Raw genomic sequence first — 19,337 nt, 5'->3', positions numbered from 1 at the left:
AGCGCGTTATTAGTGACAGAATATTGTGTAGTTGTGAATATTTCTTTATGAATACCTAAAAAGTTGATTGAGTAATTCAAAAGATTCGTTTTTTGAAAGCATATTATTAGTGACATAATATTCTGTAGTTGTGAAAATTTCTTTGTGTATACCTAAAAAGTTGATTGAGTAATTTCAAAATATTTGGATTTTGAATGTATACTCCTAGTAATAGAATATTGTAGCTCTACTACATTTATGTACATGATGCGCTAACTGTAAAGCATAGTATTTTTGTAACTATCAAACTCATAATAAAAAATAAACAATGTCACATTCAATTGTGACTAATTTTGATCTTATTATAAATTGATGCGGTTAATAATATTGGAATTCAATCACTTTCATTTATCAAAAATAAGTTTTATTTTATATATTTATTATATTTCGACAAATTAACCTAAAAATAATTATTTTAATAACTAAAATATATTTAATATTATCAAATTTAAATATATTATAATTATAATTATATATCTATTATTATTAAAATTTTAATTAAACAAAATATTCATTATAAATAAATATCACTAAGCTATTGAATGAATGTAATAGTTAAAATAATATATTTTTTCATAAAAAATTATAGGTTCATGTTTAAAGGGAAATAGAGTATATATAGTTTTGTAGACTTTAATGATTATATAGTTTTGTGGATTTTTATTGACTATATAATTTTGTAGACTTTAATAATCAAATTATTATATAAATAAATTGATTGCATACATTGAATGAGGTCCTTGAGGTTAACAAATATAGTGGTGAAGTCATAGATTATAGTAATAAAGTCATAGATTCGAATGCTAATATATATTTTGACTAAAGAAATAAAGTATATATAATTTTGTAAACTTTTAATAAGTATATAGTTTTGTAGACTTTAATAACCAAATCATTGTATAAATAAATTGTTAAAAATAAACTTGCATGCATTTGAGCTACCACATGAAAGATAGTAATGTGGCATTTGAAATGTACATATGGCTTATTCAAACAAAACAAAAATGCATACTATAAGCAATTGAGTGTATGGTTGAAAATCACATTGTTATTTTTAAAGATATCAACTTTATACACTAACTACAGATAAATGTTGTCTTTGTCAAATCAAGTGGTTTTGATCAATCATCGATCACTCCAAAACCTAAAATTGATTTCATAATTCTAAATAATATAAAAAGGTATTTATGTGGTGGAATGAATCCCAAAATGTTAACATTTCCAACTTATCTGAATTCATGCATCATATCAAATTGTTTATTTGATATTAATAATATTTCTTTATCTATCTATGTCTAAAAAAAGTTGATTGAGTAATTCAAAATATTTGTTTTTTGAAAGCATGTTATTAGTGACATAATAGTAGTTGTGAATATTTCTTTATGTATACCTAAAAAGTTGATTGAGTAATTCAAAGGATTCGTTTTTTGAAAGCATATTATTAGTGACAAAATATTCTGTAGTTGTGAATATTTCTTTATGTATACCTAAAAAGTTGATTGAGTAATTTCAAAATATTTGGATTTTGAATGCATACTCCTAGTAATAAAATAGTGTAGCTTTACTACATTTATGTACATGATGCGCTAACTGTAAAGCATAGTATTTTTTGTAACTATCAAACTCATAATAAAGAATAAACAATGTCACATTCAATTGCGACTAATTTTTATCTTATTATAAATTGATGTGGTTAATAATATTAGAATTCAATCACTTTCATTTATAAAAATAATAAGTTTTATTTTATATATTTATTATATTTCGACAGATTAACCTAAAAATAATTATTTTAATAACTAAAATATATTTAATATTATTAAATTTAAATATATTATAATTATAATTATATATTTATTATTATTAAATTTTAATTAAATAAATATTCATTATAAATAAATATAACCAAGTTATTGAATGAATGTAATAGTTAAAATAAGATATTTTTTCATAAAAAATTATAGGTTCATGTCTAAAGAGAAATAGAGTATATAGAGTATATATAGTTTTGTAGACTTTAATGATTATATAGTTTTGTAGATTTTTAATGAGTATATAGTTTTTTTTGTAGATTTTAATAATCAAATCATTTTATAAATAAATTGATAAAAATAAACTTGCATACATTGAAGTCATAGATTATAGTGGTGAAGTCATAAATTCTAATGCTAATATATATTTTGATTAAAGAAATAAAGTATATATAATCTTGTAGACTTTTAATAAGCCTATAGTTTTATACACTTTAATAACCAAATCATTATATAAATAAATTGATAAAAATAAACTTGCATGCATTGGATGAAGTCCTTGAGGTTAACCAGGATAGTGGTGAAGTCACTAACTCGATTACTCAAACAATAAATGTGTTCTCATTATAGTAATGACCAAAAACGATATGCAAGTTATAAACCAAGTCAAAACCCCTCAATCGAACCATCTCAGTGAATACTCTGGGAAAATCCTTTTGTATAGCGCATGGTATTTTGTTTTAGCACCTACAGGCATCTGCGGTGGCACTGAATGAGCATCTTAGCAATAAACTGCGCAAGCATACAATGGGAAGGGAGGAGCACAAGCCCAGTGCTACACTGACATTTCACAGATTGCGGCACTGCTCTAAACTGAGGAAAATTACATTTTCTCTGTCTAGAACGCTGCCACTTGTGTTCAAAACTTCTCCCACACTTCTTCAGGACCTGTACAACCTCTGCAACACATGAGTAATCCTATGTCAAGCACCAAAGCATCATCAAAAGGGCTTGTACAACCTCTGCGACACATAGAGTAATCTTATATAAATGAAAATTGCAGCACGTGAGATACTGTCCGAAACTAGGAACGGTAAGACGTTGAGACAGAAATGCGAATGGAATCTGAATATATATATATATATATAGAGTTCAAGCTACAAGGAATTCCTATCACCAATCACTCACCAATGGAATTTCTCCTTTGAGATCTCGAGCAAACAGTAGGAAATACAAAGAAGATATTCTGAATATATATATATATAGTTCAAGCTACAAGGAATTCCTATCACCAATGGCTCACTAATGGAATTTCTCCTTTGAGATCTCGAGCAAACAGTAGGAAATACAAAGAAGATATCTAAGTGAAGAAAATTATGAATATAAGTGACAGAAAACCTCTGCTGCAATGCCCACTTCAATACGCATCCAGCGAAGACTGAAAGTTGAAAATCAGCGTCCCGCGCCCCATTACTGTAGAATGCTCTGTTACATACGGAAACTAGGAAATCGAACCCGAGACCTCGGCTTCCTCGTCTTCCTCTTCTTTGAAGGGCAGCTTTTTGTTATACTGCTGCGACTCTGCAACTTCTTCAACAATGTGTTCATCGAAACAAACCGACTCGGCTTCTCTTGTTGTCGACGCAGAGCGACAGAAGAGCAGCGTCGATGCCGCCATGATCGACATGTCGGCTGTGAATAATGTTGGTGCTGTCTCGACGCTTCCTCATTAACTTGAATTTTCCTCCTGGGATGGGCTGTGGGAATCGAACCCGGGCTCTGGCGCCGCTGCTGCTGCTACTCCGAAATTGGAAGGGGTCGAGGTTGCAGAGACTAGGAATGAATGGGAAATTGATGAATGGATGCCGCATGCAGAAATGGATTTTGGCAGTTCCGGGACTCAGGAGATTCAGGATCCCTGATTTTTTTCTAAATCTTGTTTTTGAAATTGGTTGCATGAACGAATGAGATGCCACAGCTCGCAGCCTCGAACCTGTTCTTGCCCTTCCGGTTTCTGGTGACGTGCCCGGTCGAATGCAGCCCGCGGTTAATTCCCAAATTCGAATTGAGGTGTGAATGGCGGCAACACAGCTATGGAACTCTTGTCAGACATCATTAAATGAAATTCGAATTGAGGTGTGAATGGCGGCAACACAGCGATGGAACTCTTGTCAGACATCATTAAATGCGGAGCTAGGCGGCGGCGCTTGGCGGAGCTCGCGGAGGGTGGCGGAGTTGGGGAGAAATTGCCGGTGGTCGGAGTCGGTGGTTTTCCCGAGCGGTGACCGGAAACCGGGCCATTCTACCGCCTGAGTAGACTACTCCATAAAAATAAAAACGGCGGGTTACCCTTGCTCATGTTATAAAAGTCTATCTCCCGCGCATGTAAGAACGCATTAATGATCCTATAGTGGTGAAAATAGGATTTTCCCCATGTTGGCGCCGGTTAAAGAGAAAAGAAGGCTGGAACCACTGACACTCAAGTCAGCGCAACAAAAATCTTTGGCACTGGCATTAGGAATATACTCGGAAACTGCAATTTATTTAAAGAACATACACGTGGGAGCTGTTTATTGCTCTGTCAAATTCAACATTTCTACCCTTGTGATACGCTTGCGTTGCACTGACATACGTCGGCACACGCAGTTCGAATGGTGTCACTTGGGCGTACAACCCTACTTTCGAAGGCATACATAATCAGATTGTTTTGTATTAAATATTTTCGCATAGTCATTGAAAGTTATAGAAATTTGGGTCATATTTAAAGAAAATTTAGTCAGGAAATTTCAAAATTTTAGGTGTCTTAAACGTTTTTGATGGTGCTTAATCCATTTCCACCATCAAAAACATGATTCAAACATTGCTTCTATAAGACTTTTTGAAATATTTTTACTTGGATTCTAGCCACTTTTAACCATCAAGACAATTCCTCCACCTCATTAGACAACTCCAAATATTTTTATAAATCAAATTATAAATAGAATATAATATAATATTAAATAAATAGCGATAATTTTAAAATATTTTTTTTATTCAAAATGTTTTTAATTACCTTTTTTATTTAAAATATCTTTTATATTTTCTTAAAAATATATGTTTTAGATTTATACGGATTATTCAAAATATGGATTCCAAGATAAAATATGGTGTTCATGTATTTTTAATTGTTTGTGTTATCATGTATTATAAAATCTGTTTATTTCTATTTTCTTTTAAGCCATGAGAAATAGTACATATATTATTCAATTTTATTGTAAGGGAATCTAGAATAAAATCTGGTGTTCAAGTATTTTCAATTGTTTATGTATTATCATATATTATAAAATGTATTTATTTTTATCTTCTTTTAAGCCATGAGAAATAATACATATATTATTCAATTTTATTGTAAGAGAATCTAGGATAAAATCTGGTGTTCAAGTATTTTTAATTGTTTATGTATTATCATGTATTATAAAATGTATTTATTTCTATATTTCTTTTAAGCTATGAGAAATAGTAGATATATTATTCAATTTTTTTGTAAGGGATTCTAGGATAAAATATGGTGTTCATGTATTTTAAATTATTTATGTGTTTTTTTTTCTATGTAAGACTAATTCTATTAATAAAAACAAAAAATATAATTACACCGAGGCCCCGCCTCAACCTCTGTTGCTAGAGTTCATCAAAACAGTCGAAACTGCCCCAGATTGGGGAAACCAGTTTGACATTGCAAAAATAGTAAACATATAACCCTGAACTGTCATCAACGGACACCCATATTTCGGACTTGGATCCCAGAAAAAGATACAACTCAGCACCACTGGACTTGACAACAGAACAACAAAACCATTGATCAGACAAACAAACAGCAAAAACATCAAATGACTGGACCAACCCATCATCAGCGGAAGGCAGAGCTGGCTCGTGGGTGGCAACGGATGCCACGTGGCGTCATTTGTTGTCATCCTCGTCTGGTGTCTCCTCGACCACGAGGCAGGCATACTGGTCCCATTCTTCATCTTTCTCCGCCACATCGCTCTTCTCAGCACCACCTGGAGGCCCCCCTGCATGCTGGGTGCCGCTTGAGCTGCCAGCGAACCCCACCACCAAAGAAACTCCATGCATTCTACTGTGACTTGCGCCCTCGCCATCATCCTTCAACTTTTTCTCATAACCCCTTCCCATTTCCAGAATTCTCACCTCCTGTGAGTGCTCTTCAGAATTTCTCGCTTGTTCACTGTTCAGCTCATCTTCTTCAGTGAAGATGATAGTCACATTGGCAGTTATTATGGGTCTATTCAGATGGCTTTGGAACCTGAATTGGGTAGCATGAGGGACAGGGCCGGGACGCAGCTGAGAAATAGCAGAATGAAGCCTAAAATCACTGTGTGGAGCCATTGATGCCAACCCTTGCCCCCGCCCACTGCGCGTATGGGGATAATGTCTATGCGGTGACCTGGGGGGAGGTGAGTTTTCCTGATGCTAAGGAGGAGAGGGCAGAGCCAAGCTCTGCACTGCCTGAGGGCGAGCACTGCCACCTCGAGTTCCTCCACAGTGACTCATGCGGTGCTTGACCATACCAGTGAGGTTGGAGGGCAAATTAGCTGGATAAGTGGTCGAGAGGGATGACTGGTTGTGAAGACAGGGCTCCTGAGCAGGATTTACAGGGCAGTTCTTGAAGTGGGAGAAATGGTGCCCATTTCTGAGATCAATGCAACAGAGATGCCAGCATCATCTCCCTGTAGCTGTTCTGCTACAAGAAAATTTAACCTGTGGTGGACAGTAGCTAAGGAATGGGGGATGAACTGAAGGTTCTGGATGCGCCATTCAAATTTCATCTGTTTCCAGCTCTCGGCCTAATGGGCCATTTATTGTATCATGCACGCCGGCCAGGTTTCGTCTAAGATGAGCCTGGATCAGAGCACGTTTCACCGCCTGGCATGTCCTTGCGATGGAAATCCTAATGGTGGCCATTAGTGCTCTTGGGAAACACCTGCATCCAGGTGTGCTTCTTCCTCCTGAGTCATTTCCCTCTTCACCAATTCCTCATACTCCAAAACCTATTGTTTAGTGGCTAGCATAGAGAGTGTATCTGTATGTAGATCCTTTCCACTTTCTACTCCTATATTCGCCAGTAGGTCAGCTACTTTGTTTCCTTCCCATCGTATATGCTTGAGATTGATTGCCCTGTGGGTGGAGAGCCAAATTTCAATTAGTTTTAATCGACTTGCTAGCCTCCAGCTGTTGCTCACCTTACTTGAGGGTGTTCCCTGCAAGATTTTGGTGACCATATTTATAAGGATCTACGAGTCTCCTTCTATAACAAGTGGAAATAGTCCATGTTTATGAGCTAAGATAAGACCCTGCCATAGTCCTTCTAATTCTGCAGAGTTGTTGGTGTCCCATCCATTTGAGCCGAGGTAGATTAGACAAGGATTACCTTTATGATTTCTGATTATTCCTCCAAATCCAGCCTTACCTGGATTCCCTTTCGAAGCTCCGTCAAAATTTAGCTGGAACATGTGACGGGGAGGAGGAATCCACTTATCCGGGGTGCTTCTTTTTACTTGAGTTTTTCCATTGATTATCATTTCTTGATTCCACTGTAGATTCCAGTTCGTCCATATGGTTTGTTCTTGTGGGGTGGAGGGTAAGTCCTCCTCAGACCAAGTTTGTAGAAGTAGAGTTTCCCTTATATTTTGACATACTGTGTTCCAAAGAGATTCCACAGGCATAGATTGATCCTTGAAGATACGTCGATTTCTCTCCTTCCATATTGTCCACATGAGAAACCCCGGTATTAGCTTCCATAAGGAGTTTAGAAGCTTGCTTTTGAATGGATTCTGTGCCCAGTTTCGAACAGTGGAGATAATATCACCTTGTGTCCTCCCATCCTTTTGGCATCTAAAGTTGACCTTTTCCCAGAGCTTGTGCGCTAGTGGGCAAGAGTTCATAATATGCTGAGTGGTTTCCTCATCTTTCTTACAGTTGGGGCAAAAGGAGGGCCCATGGAAGCTTCTCTTCCTGAGGTTGTCCCATGTTAGGATTTTGTTGTGACATAAGAGCCATAGAAAGGTGGAGATTTTCGGCCAAATTTTGGGGTCCCATATTTTATTCCAGAGAGGGTCCTTGACAATGTGTTCCTTCATGATGATGTGATATGCCTCCTTTGTAGTGTAGGTGCCTTTTTCCTCATATCCCCACCTAAGCACATCCATTTCCTCTAAATATTGTATTCTTCTCTTTGTTAGTTCTGTTCCTAGAGTCTGTTTTGCTAATTCTGTTCCCTGTCTTAAAATGTCATCCATGCTGCACCATTGCCTATTACCCTGCATTGTGGATGGAAGCCAAAAGTGCTTGACTGTGCTTGATGTTTGCAGTTCCTGTTCCGGGATTTGATGAGGTAATATTAAGTCCTTTAATTTGGGTTGCTGCTGCCATGAGTCATCCCAAAACCTTGTTGTATTTCCATTTTTAACTTCCCAGAAGCTATGTTGTTGTATTAAGAGCTTGTGTTGCTTGGCCGCATTCCATATTAGTGATCTTGGGCTGACTTCTGAAATTCGGATTAATTCTTCTGTGGGTCAACTATTAGCATACTTTGCAGTCCAGAGATTGGCCCAGGGGGTGGATGGCACAGTGAGCCATTTCCACCAAATGTGAGCTCCCATAACAACGTTGCTGTGATAGGGATCATGCAGACCCATTCCTCCTGTAGATTTTGGAAGGCAAATTGTGTCCCATTTGACCAGAGCCCATTTGCGTTTTTGATCAGTATTACCCCACAGGAAGGATCTCTATAAACGTTTGATCTCTTTGAGAACCCATTTGGGTGCAGCTAGGATTGAGAAGAGATACAACGGCATGGATTGGAGAACCACCTTGATCAGGACAAGACGACTAGCCATATTAAGGGTCCTATGAGTCCAGGAAGATAGGCGCGCCTCCAACTTTTCTAAGAGCAGCCTCCATGAGGAGTGTTTCAGAGCAGAGTCAGTCAAAGGAGCACCAAGATACTTGGAAGGTAGAGCGGCAATTGAGAATCCAAGGATTCGAGCTATAGAAGCTTGGGTGACAGCGGGAGTATGGAAAAAGAATAGCTGAGATTTGGCTTTGTTTATTTTTGCTCCCGAGGCATCTGAAAAATCTGACAATATAGAATTAAAGTGACGAGCTTCCTGGACTGAAGGGTGACCGAAGAGCATATTGTCATCCACAAATTGCTGGTGGGTGAAGGTGGGAGAGTTAGGAAATGACAGGCCTTTAAGTTTCTGGGAAGACAGAGCAGCTTTAATACTTCGTCCTAGACCTTCTGCCATTAACACAAAGAGGAAAGGGGAAAGAGGCTCTCCCTGTCTGATTCCCTGGGATGGTTGAAAAGGTGAGGAGGGAATTCCATTGATCAAGATAGAGAAGAAAGAGGAAGAGATGAGACTCATGACCCAGCGCGTCCAAGTTAAGGAGAAACCAAAAGCAATTAGGATTTTCTGAATGTAAACCCAACTTAAGCTATCAAAGGCTTTTGAGAGATCGATTTTGAGGAGCATACCTGATTTCTTGGTGCTCTTCAGAGAATGGATGATTTCATGTGTTAGGATTATTCCGTCCGTGATCTGCCTGCCTTCTACATATCCCGACTGCTCCGGCGATATGAGAAATGGTAATAGCGGCTTGAGTCTTGTGGCTACAATTTTTGAAACAATCTTGTAGATGACGTTGCACAGGGAAATGGGCCAAAATTTTTCAGGGGTATTAGATTGAGCCTCTTTTGGGATTAGCGCTATGAATGTGGCATTCATAGCCGGCAGCATCCATCTCAGTGTTCTTGATTCCTCCACAACCTGCCAGACTTCCATTTTAATTAACTCCCAAAAATTATGGAAGAAGTTGGAAGTGAACCCATCAGGACCCGGCGCCTTTCCTTCTTTCAGTTGATGAACCGCATTTTCCACTTCCTGTAAGTCGATCGGCTTGAGTAGAAGTTGATTGTGTTCCTCTGTGATGACTTTGGGGATGTTCCTTGTAATTTTTTCTATTGCTTGCGTTCTGTCAACCTGTGGTTCTTGATGGGCTTGCTTAAAGTAGTTGAGAAGTTCAAGTTCAATTTCTTCATGTTTTTCCACTCTTGTCCCCTGCTCATTTTGTATGTGGGTGATGTTATTATTCATTCTGCGCTGGATAGTAGTTCTGTGAAAAAATCTTGTATTTTTTCCCCTTCCTTTAGCCACCTGATGCGAGATTTTTGCCTCCAGAGCATTTCTTCTTGTTTGGCCCTTTCTGAGATCTGTTCTTCAAGAGACTTTTCCTGTTCTATATAATCCTCTATTCTACCCTCTGTGATAATCCGTTGCTATAGCCACTTCATGTCTTGGTCGAGTGCTAATTGAGCCTGGAAAATGTTGCCAAATGAGGAATGGTTCCATTGCTTTATTTTACTTTTGAGGTATTTGAGCTTCTGCTGAAATTGGAGCATCTTTGTACCCTTTGGTGGAGTATAGTTGGTCCATTCCAATTTTACTAGATTGACAAATTCTAGATGTGTCATCCAAAAAGCCTCGAAGCGAAAAGGCTTGCGACTTGTGTTGCCTGGTCGAGACCATTGAAGGGATATTGGCCAGTGGTCTGAACTTGAGAATGGCAGTATTGAAGCTGAGAGGTCTCCTCCTAAGTGGATTGAGTTGTCAGAGATTAAGAATCTTTCCAGGTGAGATGTAATTTTTTGGGGGCCTGTTCCTTTGTTATTCCAGGTGTAAAGTCCATTGTTGAAAGGCATGTCAATAAGCCAATTACCTTGAATGTATTCTTTAAGATTATTACTCTCCTTATCCAGATTGTTCCTTCCTCCTCGCTTCTCTTCCATCTTGGTTATCATGTTGAAGTCACCCCCATTTATCCATAGTGGATGAGACCTATCTACATTGATTGAGGAAAGGGTGTTCAAAAGTTCTACCTTATGCACTACCTCTAGGGGAAAATATACATTAGTTAAGAGTCCATGGATATTGGTTCCTGTAATATGGAATGTTGCTTGAACGAAATTCTTGTTAGCGTGTATGTTATTGAGCTCAATGGTACAGGCATCCCATATAATTGCTAGGCCTCCTGAGGCACCAGAGGCATCTACTGCTGCTACTTGACTACTAGGCCAAGCTTTTGTTGCTATTCGATCAAGAGAGATGGAATTGCATTTAGTTTCCTGCAAAAAGAGAATTTGGGGCTTTTCTTGCTTTATCATATTTTTTATTAGTCTGCATTTCCTGAGGCTATTGAGCCCTCTAATGTTCCATGAGATGAGCTTCATGATGGAAGGTTAGAGAGAGAGTTGTAATACTTTGTGAGCTTGGAGTACCTTCCTGACTCCACTAGCATTTCCCCAATGCGTATGGTGCGTTGGAGATCTGTTTTTCTTCCTCTTTTTTTTGAAATCTTTGCTGATGTTTTTCCCATCCCAGAGGCTTCCTGTTTGAATACCTAGTGATTTTTTACTTTGAGCTTTGGATAGAATTTCTTCTAGATTCTCCAGCTGCTTCTCTGGAATTTTATCATAAGTCTTTGTTTTGCATACCTGCTCCAGTCCTGGAATATCCAAACCCCCAATATCTATGCTTTCTGGTTCTTCTTCCATATGTTGTATGTCACCTATTCCTTCTGTTGTTTCTGATGCCTTTGTAGGGTCTGCCTGCAAGTTGTCTACCTCCATTACTTGAGAGAACCAAGTGGGGATTGTGCTTTTAGCCGAAGGGGAAGGATCTGTGGTTAATGGTTCTTTTTGGCTTTCCTTGGGATCAGACTGTGCAGATTGTATGTTTGTCAAAGGATCCTTCTTAGAGTAGGTGTGGATCTCAGGGTTGTGAATATCTTGCTGGGCTAGCGCTTCAAAAGTATTGCTCGTGGAGGGCTTTGAGGTATTAGCTTGTGGTTTCTTGGGGTTTGAAGTAGGTCTCTTGTGGTTTTTCCTACGATTGACAACTTTTGTGAAGCCGCTCAGATCCGACTCATCCGAGGCAGAGATATTCAAGGGTTTCTGAGTTAAAGGACAATCCCGAAACAGGTGACCTAGAGCATGGCATCTCCTGCACTGGAATGGCACATGTTCATAATCAATTAACTGGACCCATTCAACATCATCGTGGAAGATACGTACCGCATTCGGGAGAGCCTGATTGAGGTGCATATAAATGCAGATTCAGGCATAGGATGTATATCTTCGGAGTTTTGTCTCCTTTGCTGTTTTGACAAATTCACCGAGACCATTTCCTATGGTTTGTAAGGTCTCCTCGTCCCAGTATTCCATGGGAAGAGAATAAAGACAGATCCAGACTGGTGGCTAGCTGAGATCTTCTTTGTCTGGATTGAAGCGCTCCACCCAACCTCTCAGAAAAATACTAGCTGTGTCAAAGAAATAGGGCCCTCCATCTAGGACCTTGTTTTTGTCCTCTAAGTAGTTAAATATGGTCGTGAAGAACCCTTTAGGTCCTAGCTGCAGTGTTATGTGTCCTTTTGGCTTCCATTTAGCCGTTATCCAGCCGTGAAACACTTTTTATGTTGGCCACATTCCTATGAATTTGCCTATCAATGCATGGTCTCTCATGTATTGGGTCTGGGCATTGATCCGTTGACTTGGGAGCTCTATCTTCGGATGCTCAGCAGCTACCAATCTACAGGTGCTTGAAGTAATCTAGGGATTCCCTCTATCACTCGTTTTGGTATATTGTGGTGTTGTTTCTTGTTTGTTTTCATTTGGTTCGACTTGCTTGGTACCTTCCTCGCACCACCGTGGAGAGTTGTCAGCTCTTGGGGGAGGTGCAGCGTCCTCCTCCTGGGGGGTATTCATGCTTCTGTCGCTATTCCTAGTCGGGTGCAGACTCTCCATTTAGTGTTGTTATGAAAGTAGTGCAACATTCTGCTCAGATCTGCCATTGCAGGTTTTGCAGAAACCCTACTTTGCTATCTCATGGAACCTCTCTTCTCAAAGAACCCCAAGTCTATTTCTGTGTTATCATGTATTATAAAATGTATTTATTTCTATATTCTTTTAAGCCATGAGAAATAGTAGATATATTATTTAATTTTCTGGTAAGGGATTCTAAGATAAAATATGGTGTTCATGTATTTTTAATTGTTTGTGTTATCATGTATTATAAAATGTATTTAATTCTATCTTCTTTTAAGCCATGAGAAATAATAGATATATTATTCAATTTTCTGGTAAGGGATTCTAGGATAAAATATGGTGTTCATGTAATTTTAATTGTTTATGTGTTATCATGTATTATAAAACATATTTATTTCTATCTTCTTTCAAGCCATGAGAAATAGTAAATATATTATTCAATTTTCTGGTAAGGGATTCTAGGATAAAATATGGTGTTCATGTAATTTTAATTGTTTATGTGTTATCATGTATTATAAAACATATTTATTTCTATCTTCTTTTAAGCCATGAGAAATAGTAGATATATTATTCAATTTTCTGGTAAGGGATTCTAGGATAAAATATGGTGTTCATGTATTTTTAATTGTTTATGTGTTATCATGTATTATAAAATGTATTTATTTCCATCTTCTTTTAAGCCATGAGAAATAGTAGATATATTATTCAATTTTCTGGTAAGGGATTCTAGGATAAAATATGGTGTTCATGTATTTTTAATTGTTTATCTGTTATCATGTATTATGAGATCTAGTGAGGAGAGCAATTGTGTGTTAAAATGAGAGAATAGTGGCATAAGTAATTAATAATAATAACAAAAAAATATTACTTTGGAAATGGAATTTGTAAATTATTGAATAGCAATAACAAAAAGAAATATTACTTTGGAGATGAAAATTGTAAATTACATGAGAGAATAGTGGCATAAGTACTTAATAATAATAACAAAAAAATATTACTTTGAAAATGGAATTTGTAAATGATTGAATAGCAATAACAAAAAGAAATACTACTTTGGAGATGAAAATTGTAAATTACATGAAAGAAAGAAGATAGATTAGATCTACATGTTTTTAATTTTTCAATATAATCTTATGATTGTTGAACTTTTTATGTAACATTATGTTTTCTTGACAACTTCTCTCCATATTGAAAAATACCTAACCCCCCTTAATTCTAATACACAATTAAAAGAATATATTCTTTAAATATTTAGATATAAGAAATAGATATTACAAACTAATAACACCCTAATAAGATTATTTGCAACCAAAATAATAAATAATAAAATTATAATAAAATTAAAAAATGAAAAAAAATAGTAATAATATTAGAATTATTCTTTCATTGGTAATGAAACTAGTTATTCAATTATACAAAATTCCTTCTATAATGGCTATAAAAATAATTTAATTATTTTATTACTCTTAAAGTTAAAAGAAATATAATATATGATAAAATAATCTAATTATTTTATTATTGCTAAAGTTAAAAAAATTGACTAAATAAAAAAATATATATAATTTAAAAACCAAATCTATATTAAGAAAAAACCAGAAAGAATTGACTAAATAAACAAAAATATATAATTTAAAAACCAAATCCATATTAAGAGCAAACCAAATCTCTTAGAGAGAATGAGAAACAATGTATACTATGAATTCCAACAATCTAATATAGAATTCTTTTAAATATTTAGAAAATAATAATAAAAATTGAAATGAAAAAATAATAAATTACAATGTGCATTATAATTTATTACAATTTAAATTTATTTAGAAACCATCATTTGAAACCAAAATAAAAATAGAAAAATGAAAAACATAATAATAATATTAGAATTATTCTTTCATTAATAATAAAACTAGTTATTCAATTATATAAAATTCCTTCTATAATGGTATAAAAATAATCTAATAATTTTTATTACTTTTGAAGTTAAAAAAATATAAGATATGATAAAATAATCTAATTATTTTATTACTATTCAAGAATTAACTAAATAAACAAAAATATATAATTTAAAAACCAAATCCATATTAAGGGAAAACCAAAAAGAATTGACTAAATAAACTAAAATATATTTAATTTAAAAACCAAATCCATATTAAGAACAAATGAAATCTCTTAGCTAGAATGAAAAACAATGTGAATTCCAACAATTTAATATAAAATTCTTTTAAATATTAAAAGAAAACAATTAAAAAATTGAAAAGAAAAAATAATAAATAACAATGTGCATTATGATTTATTATAATACATTTTAGATTGTAGAGATTTAAAAGTAAAAATACTTAAATACATTTTAGATTGTAGAAATAAAGTGGAGCTTTGCAATTTTGCTACAATGGCTTGACTCAAATTAATTTTATATGTTTTTGTTTTTCTGTGGAATTTAATAACATAATTTATATGAAATTTAAAAACAAAATTAAATGCATTTTTAATATTCCATTGTTAAAACACAGTTTTGCTACCATGGTTTGACCCAGAGTAAATTTATATGTTTTTGTTTTTTTTGGAATTTTATAACATAACTTATATGAGATTTAAAAACAAAATTAAATAACATTTTGTTGCGGTATGGAAGAAATTATACATTTTAATATCCCTCTGTACATCTTCCTGCATGCATCTGGAAGCTTCTCCTCTAAGACAAATGGCCTCCTAATCACAGTGCGATCCTCTGACCTAAATCTGATGGCCAGGGTTGAAGGGAACGGTTTGGTAACTTCTTTTCGCACCCAGAGACAACAGAATGCCTCATTCAACCATCGACTTCTGGGATTTGGTGGCTCTACAACTCTCATGGTCGTCTATACATTCAGTGGGCACATCTGGAGAGCATTGTATTTCCCATTAACTGAGAGGAGTCAAAGTAAAAGCTTGGAAGGAAATGTTACAAAGTTAGACGGGCGGAGGGGCACTGTGGAGCAAGAATTGGACTAGAAATGAGAATAAGACTTTGCACATGTAACCAACAGAAGAAAAAAAAATAGGGTAAATCAAATAAGACTCTCATAACATTTAATCACCTACGTTGTTCAATACTCAGGGTAGGGTTTGTATAGATTACCCAGTACCTGGGAGTTCGGCGAAAATACTTGTTCACCAGAAGAACCCTGGCAATAAAAAGGGAAACAGTTAGAAAACACATAATCCAATAAATGTAGAGGAAGAAATCAAACCCTGCAACCCATTTTACCTCAGCAGGACACAAATCATTGGAAAACGTTTGGAAACTAGTCAAAACCCCTGCTTGCAGAACTCAAGCATAAGGTAGAAACAATTAAGGTAGTTTCATAGCAAGTATATACCATGCCAATTAATTAACGGCGAGACAGTTCGTGAGGGCAGATCATCCATCAAGTCAGAGAGACAGTTATGAAATCATCTGATGGCTAAGAATTCTTTAATCGTCTAACAATAAATCTCATGATGGAGAATGGTGCAAGGTGGCATTTAGGGATGTCTTTTTCAGAGGGAACACCTTACAGCGTAAAAATCTATGTGGAAATTTGGTTAAGATTAACAAAAAAAAAAAACCTTAAAAAAGCTTCTATAAGTTAGATTACATCATTCCCTACGAATTTCAATCTGGTGATTATGGAACTATTGAGAAGTTCATCATGGCCATGAACAAATATTATCGGCCTTAGGAGAGTGGGAAAAAGGATTGAAGAGCACGAGAGCTTTTCTTTCACATCTGAAGTGGATGCAAAGCAATAAATTCCATACAGTGCATAGTGTAGCGAGAAGAGATAGACGACCAAGATTTTTGGGTACTATTCCAGATTTTGTCGAGGTTTTGTTGGGCAGAGGCTACTCTGTGGAGTGCAGTGCTAGCCATTTGAGTCAGGTAATCTGCAATGAATTTAACGAAATCTTGTTTTTATAGGGTGATATGTTTTGAGCAGTTTTTTGTTCTAATGGAGTATATGTCAACAAGATGCAACCATGTCTTGAAATAAAGGGTGGATCTCAGACTACATGTAACTACAATTTTGGGGAAAATTTTAAAATTTGTTGTTTCAAGCACCGTAGAATCGAATCAGCTAGAAATGCATTGAAACACGACAATGAAACAAGAATTTTCAGAACCTGTGGAAACAAATGATCTAGGGCAAGTGAAAATTGCCTCATCTACTAAAGCTAGGAAGTGGGTTTGGGTCAATGCCAAACAGTATGGGAGCATTTTAAAACATAGACTAGCCCATCTAAAATGGGAGCAAACAAGGAAAAAATAGTCTCAAGGAGAAGGTACTCAGGTCTTTCGCAATAAGCACTCAAACAAGTCCCCTCTGCAAGCATGTGGTAACAAGAATTCCAAAGGAAAAGTCATTGATGATTCTGCCTTCTATAGTCCCACATCCGCACCTCTCACCTGGTCATCTAATATTTATGTGAAAGAATTGTTAAATGCAAAACAGAGGTTGAAGGTTTTAGAAGCTAAAGAGCGAGAAAGAGATCATAATTTTCATATAATAAGAGTTGAGAACAAGGCTTTAGCAGAAAGCAATAAAGTTTTGAAAGAACAAGTGGCATTGCTACAAGAAGCTCTCCTCATAGGGAAGACATAATGGAAATGCATGAAGGCAGATGTGAAAAACATAAAGAAATATGTAGTGGAAAGTACATAGGTGGTGAATGTGAAACCATCCCAGGATAAAAGGAAAGTGATTGCCAAAATAGACAACCATGAAGAGAAAGCAAGAGAAGAAAGGAAAGGATATTCCACAAAAGTTTCCAAAACTTGGGCTCAAGTTATTAGCAATTTTGCTAATAGGGAAGGAGAAACAAACATTCAGGTTGACAACATGTAAGATAGAGAAAGAAAGGAAAGAAAAAATAGAGCAACAAACATAATTATTAAATGGGTGAAAGATTATGGGAAAAATGAATGTACTGTTGACCTTGCAAGGGACTTCTTGAAGGACAAGTTGCTATGGAAAAGAAAAATATGACAAGAATGGAGGGTGAGTAAGTTTAACAGTGAGAGGGGCAGGCCCATAGAAGTCATCATGCCTAGCTTGTGTGATAAATATATCATTTTAAGTAAGAAGTATCTCTTGAGGGGTTCTCGCTTTTTTCTAGAAGAAGATTTAACTATACGACAATGGAAGGAAAGGAGGGAGGAAATGTTAAAGGTTAGGAAAAAAAGAGATGAAGGCAAGAGAGCATGGATTTACAAAGGTAAAGTTGTTATAGCGCTATTTGGACCTGTTGACATGGAAAATTTTCTCTATACCAACAAGGGGAACTAACCCGATCACAGACCCTAATTAGATCTGCTTTCGTTTGGAGTGGCTAGTTTCAACGGGTTTTAAAGGACCCCGTGAACTGTTATAGGTGTTGAGAGATTGCTTCCTAGAGGAAGACTTCAATTGAATCAACAAAAGAAACAGCTAACCTATATGCATTAAATCTTATCTACACTATCGTTAACTACTCTAATCTAGTCCTAACTATCCTAATCTATCCTGCATGAGCATAACAAAAGTGAGGTTAAACATTATACGTAAATTCCAAGTCCAAACGAATCAATTAATGGTCCACATAAGAACAAGGCTGCATCAAATCTAAATTACAATCCAATCAGTCATACAGGAATACACATTCCTTTTTATACAAATAAAGCTTGCAACTGATGTCTAACATAGTTTCAAATTAGGGACTGCCTATGAATTAACTATGATGAAGAATTACATTCAAACAACCAAGGATAATCATAAGCTTTATTGTTATCAATATACACAAAAAAAAAACACATTTGTATGTATGCCAACAACGACACCCTGTTTCAAAACATATAAAAGCAAAGGACCTTAAATCTGAAACAAAAGGCTCCTCATTCAACCAAACAATTTTCTTTATTCATAATAAATCAAAGTTGTTCTTTCTAAACAAAAAAAAGCCCTGATCTCATTTCCAAAGGTAATACTTATGCGGCCAAGAATGACTTTCCGACTTCCCTTCTTTTCACCATCCTTCTTTTCATTACACAGATCAAAATATAGAGATGAGAATGGTCGGTGGAATTGCTAACACGTTGAGGTCACCTTTGCTAGGGGAATGAATGGATGCCGATGGAACGAAGAATGACTATATATAATTTCTTTGCACCTGTGTGGAGTGGCTATCATTCCCTATCATTTCCTAAATGAAATTGAAGATGTTGCACTCATCATCCCACATATGGTATGCTTTGAGGTGTATTTGGAGGAAATGACATCTTGATGGATCAGCGTTGCCATGAGTGCTTCAATTTTGCCTCTCATCTCTTGATCCTTGCCTATAGAGATATTTAATTCATGTAGTGAATGAGTCCCGCAAGTGTAAATATGATTTACATTGAAAATCATTGCATAACACATACCGTTTCTGAAATCCAGACTTGAAATATTATAGGCAGGAACCTATACCCTATTAGGTCTGCCACATGGGATTTTCCATTAAAAACTGCGACCATATCATTTTATCGAATACACAGAAAAACATGGAAAACCTTGTGGCCAGGTCGTACAACCGGACTTCAAATCTTATATACCCGAGCCTCTAATTATCGGCAGGTCCACCGTATCGCAAATAGCTTTATATATAAACAATGAACTCTGCCGATTGCGATAAGT

Source organism: Pinus tabuliformis, chromosome 8 (genome assembly GCF_031772625.1).
Source record: "Pinus tabuliformis cultivar Carrire ecotype Pingquan chromosome 8, CPIR1, whole genome shotgun sequence".
NCBI classification, from domain to species: domain Eukaryota; kingdom Viridiplantae; phylum Streptophyta; class Pinopsida; order Pinales; family Pinaceae; genus Pinus; species Pinus tabuliformis.
This window is presented reverse-complemented; position numbering follows the sequence as displayed.